We start from the raw sequence: 6,211 nt of genomic DNA on the forward strand, positions 1-6,211 counted from the left end.
TGACAAGGCAATTTGGACTCTACCACAAAATACTATTAGCGATCAAGGCCCTGCTGTCACGCCAAAAAACTAGTTGCACAGAAACTAAGTGAATGGTCTCTAGCCAAGTAAGTTCATTTTGGAGCCACTATCCCATAACACTTGCTAGACCTTCCTGGGTCCGTCCCTCGTGTTTTGTTGTTCTCAATTGCTGAGCAATTTTATGGCCGATTTCTTTTGTATATTGTACAAAGGTGCATTCTATTGTGTAAGAGAATGATGATACCTGCTTACTAAGAACTATTCAGATGTTTATTGCCATCATCGAGGCCTTATTTCGTGTCATTGTTCATTGTAGGTAAAGAGTTATTATCACGTGCAACATATATGTTAGCCTTAGTTCGCAGTTGACGAACTATGTCACGTTCTGCTTATTTATAAGTAACTAAAAAAGGTAGCCATAGTAGCGAAAGTGGATTCAAATGAACTACAAGAAATACAATAGCCGGTGGGAGAAGCAGGATTATGATAATCAACCATAATGCCCGACACAACCTTATTATGCATACATGGCATCTGCATATCATAATTTCAATCCAGTTGATTTCTTTACTTAATATCTCTCCACATTTCATCGAGCTTATTATGCATAGATATATTTGGATAGCGGAGGTTTTCGAGCTTATTATGGATGATGATATTTGGATAGTGGGGAAGTGCTTTAACATAAAACATCTATGGTTATGTGTTTCTGGTGCAAACAAACTACAAATCGATCCTTCATTTCACATGCAAAAACCTGTCAGTTGTTTCTTTTCATAGATGACCGTTCTTAGAAAATGCATGTCGCCATGTAACATAGCATCATTCTAAAGGGTAAATCGATGTTAAAAAGAAAGTTAAAAAAAAAGAGAGAATGGTAACAAATGAGTTCATAAATGGTGTAACTAAGCAAAACTAATTCCATGAATATGTAAGAATATGTCAGTCACCTTTGGATAAACAGAACAGTTTTAAATATATAACGAAAGTATGTTAGAGATGTATTTTAAATATGTTTCGAACTTCTACAAATTTGTACATTTGTTTTCACAGCTTGATATTTGCATGCCTATTCTTATCTATATGAAGGAGGATACTTGCGCCATGGTTGAGCTTTGCTTCGCACCACCTCCCCCTTGTCTCCTTGGCTTCCTTCTCATGGCCGTGGGGGAAAGGCGAGAGGAAGCAGTAACTTTTGTGGGATGGGAGGAAATATGGTGAAATTAGAGTGGGAGTGCTCAGTATTGTAGGAGGGAAGGGTTCATGCGATAGAAAATGCTTCTGTATTCAATCCCATTTTCTGCGGATGTATATATTCAATTCCATTTCCTTCTGCTATTTTTGTGTCCAACCAAACAATCGAATGAAGGCATGGCAATACCAAATCCCGAATCTGTACTACAATAGAAACATTGAAACATGGCCGAATACATATCTATTTATGTAAGTTCACAACCATAAATATAAGAAGTTCATAGCTAAGTTTTTCCAACATGCTAGACCCACAATCCTAACAGAGTATCTCAGTTATATCTTTCCGCATGTCAAAATAAAAAGCTTTATTCTTCTACATCTCTTTTTCTGAGAGACAACTGGGGTGTGCATAAACGAAGAAGGAACACGCCCAGAATGTGCATTACTTGAAGTGTCCCAGACCCGTGTAAAGATATCTGATAATGACCTGCCTCAAGAGAACGATATACTATAATGAGAGGATAGATGAATGACTACGATTTCCAACCAAATTAGAATCAATCAAACTCACGACAGTAGATTCCAAATCGTTATCGGGAATTAATCTATCATTTCTGGTAGGCCAGCTGTTTGAAGCTGATGGGTGCGGTGATTTGCGTCGGGCCATCATCGAAGAGTGCCTGGGCACCCAACTCGGCGGCCCGCTGGCTGGGGTGCACGTAGTCCCAGAAAGCGTAGGCATCGCGGTCGCTGCACAACGTCGCATTTCTGTTGCAGTCACCCTCTGCGCCCAGCCTACCACTGCCGCAGCAGGCACTATCACCATTCTGAAACCCGCTCGCGTGGGGGTTGTCGAAGATGGCCCGTGAGCTAGCGAAGGAGTCGGCGAGGGAGTACTTGAGGCCGGCAGCCTGTTCGGGGCGAGGGCGGCGGTGAGACCTGACTTGAATGCGGCGGCAAGCCCTAAAGCGAGGCGGTTCAGGCCATCGTGGCATGCCACTGTCGTACTCAGCAAGCGCACCCGCGGAAAACAACCCACCGGACCAGCGCTGATGATCCCGAACTTTCTCGCACCCATCCCGTAGAGGTCCGTAATGGCGGCCGAGTAGTTCGAGACGAGGATGGTGTAGAGTGCGACGACATCAGCATGAGACTTTGGTGTCGACTGTAGGAGGTCATTGTTGCCGATGCTGAGGAGGAAGAAGGAGCTAGCAAGGAGCTTGGAGACCTCGTGTCTGCCCCATGCAGTCTCCATCTCGGCCTTGGTGGACGCGAAGTAGCGCACCTGCGTCGACAATGGGATGTTCTTTCCAACGTTCTGCATGCAAAACATATGCATGGTTAGCAGATTATTTGAGTTGCAAAAGGTGCATTGGTAATTAGTAATCGTTGTGCGCATGCGATGATCCCAGCTTCTAGCTCCCTCTCCCACGGACATCCTATATATACCTCGGGTATTGGTGCCAATATAGCTGGACATATCCAATGATAGCGTGCAGTTTGGGAGATCACTATCCTAAGGGCCTCTTTGATTCACATGATTAAAAACGTAGGAACAGAAAAAAAAACGTAGGGTTCCAATGTTATGGTTAGATGAGTCCTTCAGGATTTTGGTTTGTTTGATTATTTCATAGCAAAAACAAAAAAAAAACTTTCCAAGAGATTGAGTGGATGTTAAAATTTCAATGCTAGTACAAGAGAACTCCAGAAATAATCCCATCTGGATTTGATCCTACGAATCAAACGGGCAACATAGGAAAAATCCGTACTGATTTTCTGATAATTCTTTGAATCGAAGAGGCCCTAAGTGAATTTAGCCGAGAATATGCACTACTCCGTGTCACTAGAGATTTAGATTGCCAACTTCCAAAATAACATGCATAGATTTGTCTTGGAAATTATTTTCCATCAACCATTGTAAGATTTTGTAAATTTTACTAGAGCCACAAAAACCATTATTGCCAAAGGCAGAGCTGGGCCCCAGGCAGCCACGGCAATGGCATGAGGAGTGCAATATTTTCCCAGCCTATATTCAAGAAAAAAAACATTTGGCATTCACGCAAGTCACTCATTTATGAACCCAGAGACTAGTTTTTGAAAATCTTTGACCTTCTATACAGATATGCACAATTAAATTGATGCATGAAAGGATTAAAAGAAGCCAACCAATGCATTTAACCATTCCTACTCATTTAGTGGTCATCCATGTATACACTGTAATTAATACAGATTAAAATTGGAGTAATTTTGTAAACTATGGGATACATTCCTTCACTCACCATCTACCTTGGTTGACGAGATTTTAGGTTCAAGCCCTATAAACCGGAAAGGCGGGAGTAGAATTAATCCGAGACGTGTAGACAATCCATTGAAGAACAAGCAAACACACGAGGCACGACACCGAGATTTGTTAATTAGGTTCACCAAACATCCGCTACATACCTGGGGCTATCACTGCAATGCCACACACCGGCCACCCAAGCCCCCCCCCCCCCCCCCCCCCCCCCGCCACCCCTCACTATGTTGGCATGGGTTTACATTGTGTTCTGCCCTCACATTATGTAAGAGGTCTTGGAACACAACGCACCTTCTTGACCATCAGTCCCACTCGTCGCCCGTGTCCGTACAGGGTAGACGCCCAAAGAGGAAGGGAGAGGTGAGCTGGCGTAGCAGCAGTGGCTAGGGGGAGCTGGTGGCCGGAGCAGCAGGGGTTGGTGGAGCAGGGTGGCTCAACAGGGAGCTGGTAGCGGAACAACAACGATTGGGCTGCGACGTACTCCCTCCTTTTTTTTTACCCCGCGTATAAGATATGGTCAAAGTCAAACTACACAAAGTTTGACCAAATTTATATCAAAAATTATGAACATCAACAATATTGAAACTATATAGTATGGAAATACATTTCATGGTGCATCTGACAGGGTTGATTTTATACTGTGAATGTTGATATTTTTTAATATAAAGTTAGTCAAACTTTATAAATCTTGACTTTGACTAAACTTTATATGCAGACTAAAAAGATACAGAGGGAGTAGCTTACAAGTTCGCTGTCGGTTCCGTGGAGCAGCAGCGGATGGGCAAGCGACACAACTTCACAAAAAACAAGTGCCGCCGTGCGCCGTCGTGCACGTCAGGCGTGATGAGAAATTCGGGAACGAGTGGGGGCTGGCTGTCTCTCAGTTTTGTCAACACGGGGGTAGTTGGGACATATGAAGGTGGGGCCGTCTTGTCAGGGGCCAATTATCAAGTTTCTAGCAAACTTGTGGCAAATGATCAGTTGCCCACAAAAGGATGGCAAATCCTCAAAGTGCAAGCAAACATGGGGCAAATCCTCAAATTCCCCAATAAAAAGCGGCTTACAGTGGAGTCGAGGATCCCAGCACCGGCGGAAGCGTAGCTCACACCCCTCTTTAGAGCGCTGGGGATGAGGTAGTTGCGTGATTTCAGCTCAAGATAGGCAAGAGGGCTCCTCTCGAACCCTAGCTGCCTCGCTGCAGATATACGTACATCAATCAAGCTAACACACGATCTCTTAGGCGACGTTGTGATAGATACGTACCGACGAAGTCGGCGATGTTGTAGCCGTTGCTGAACCTCCCCGTGGCCCGGGCGCCGCCGGGGAAGTCGATGCCGTAGAAGGGGTGGTCAGCCCTGGGCACGTCCTTCCCCGGCAGGTGGTTGTTGTTGCCCACATCCAGCGTCGAGGCTCCCAGCACGAACATCGCCGGCACTACCGGCAGCCCTGCCGCCCTTGCGCGGGTAACGACAGCGCCGATGACCACAAGGCCCAGAAGCACGACGACACCACCCTTCATGGCTAGCTAACCTTGTGTAGAACACTTATACAACACACAGCAGGCTTGTGCGCGAACACATAAGGCGTCTACTATGTCGGTTAAGGTGAAGGCCGGCAAGGGGCAGCTATACTTATAAGTCCACCAAGTGTGCGTGTTTGATGATAAGATCAACGGGCTAGCTAGTCAACAAAGCTACCAAGTCCGGGGCCTCCTGCCATATACAAATACAATATACATGCGTGGAATACTCTACACATTTTGAAGTGACGCATGGAGTAATATAGACACATGTGAAAGTGATGCCTCCAAAGGACAAGTTGTGCATGCTCCATCAATCGACCAAAATTAGACACGACTAAACTTGGAACAATCCACTTTAGTTAGTTACACTAGTAGAAAACATGGCATACGTCCGAGCCAGATAAGCCCATAGTCCCGGTTCGGTCACGAACCAGTACCCATGAGCCCATTGGTCCCGGTTCGTGAGGCCAGGGGCCTGCCGGGCCTCGTGGGGCCATTGGTCCCGGTTCGTCTGACCCCTTTGGTCCCGGTTGGCGGCACGAACCGGGACCAATGGGCCCCGCTCCTGGCCCACCACCATTGGTACCGGTTGGTGGCCCGAACCGGTACCAAAGCGTGGTCTTTAGGCCAGGGTCAAGCCACAAACCGGGACCAATGAACCAGCCAGGGGAGAGGGCTTTTGTGTGTAAAACATTAAAAGCAAAAAGAATTTTCATAAAATAAATAAATAACGCAAAAAAGAAAAGAAAATAAATAAGTAGAAAAAAAATAAAATAAATAATTAGAAACAGAAAAACTTTAATAAATAAGTAGAAACAAAATAAACTTTAATAATGTAAAATAAATAAACTATAATAAAATAAATGAAAATAGCAACAGTAAGTAGAAACAAAATAAAATAAATAAAGCAAAAAAGAAAGAATTTTCATAAACTAAATAAAAAAGAAAATAAAATAAATAATTAGAAACAAAATAAACTTTAATAAATAAGTAAAAACAAAATAAACTTTTATAAAACCTCTAGTATTATTAAACTAAAATTATATAAAATTTATGCAACTAAAATTATCAAAGTATTTTCTGTTCAAAACATTAAAAGAACAAAGAATTTTCATAACGAAATTTTTTGTTAGAAACTTTAATAGCAAAAAGAATTATCATAACAAATTTTTTGTTAG

General features: G+C 43.5%; 1 pseudogene; it reads right to left on the reverse strand.

Moving 5' to 3' along the window:
* Nucleotides 1–1,385: 1,385 nt before the first annotated feature.
* LOC109763756 (GDSL esterase/lipase At4g28780-like) lies at nt 1,386–5,869 on the reverse strand (annotated as a pseudogene).
* Between the last annotated feature and the right edge of the window lie 342 nt (nt 5,870–6,211).

Source organism: Aegilops tauschii, chromosome 7 (assembly GCF_002575655.3).
Source record: "Aegilops tauschii subsp. strangulata cultivar AL8/78 chromosome 7, Aet v6.0, whole genome shotgun sequence".
In the NCBI taxonomy this organism is placed as follows: Eukaryota; Viridiplantae; Streptophyta; class Magnoliopsida; order Poales; family Poaceae; genus Aegilops; species Aegilops tauschii.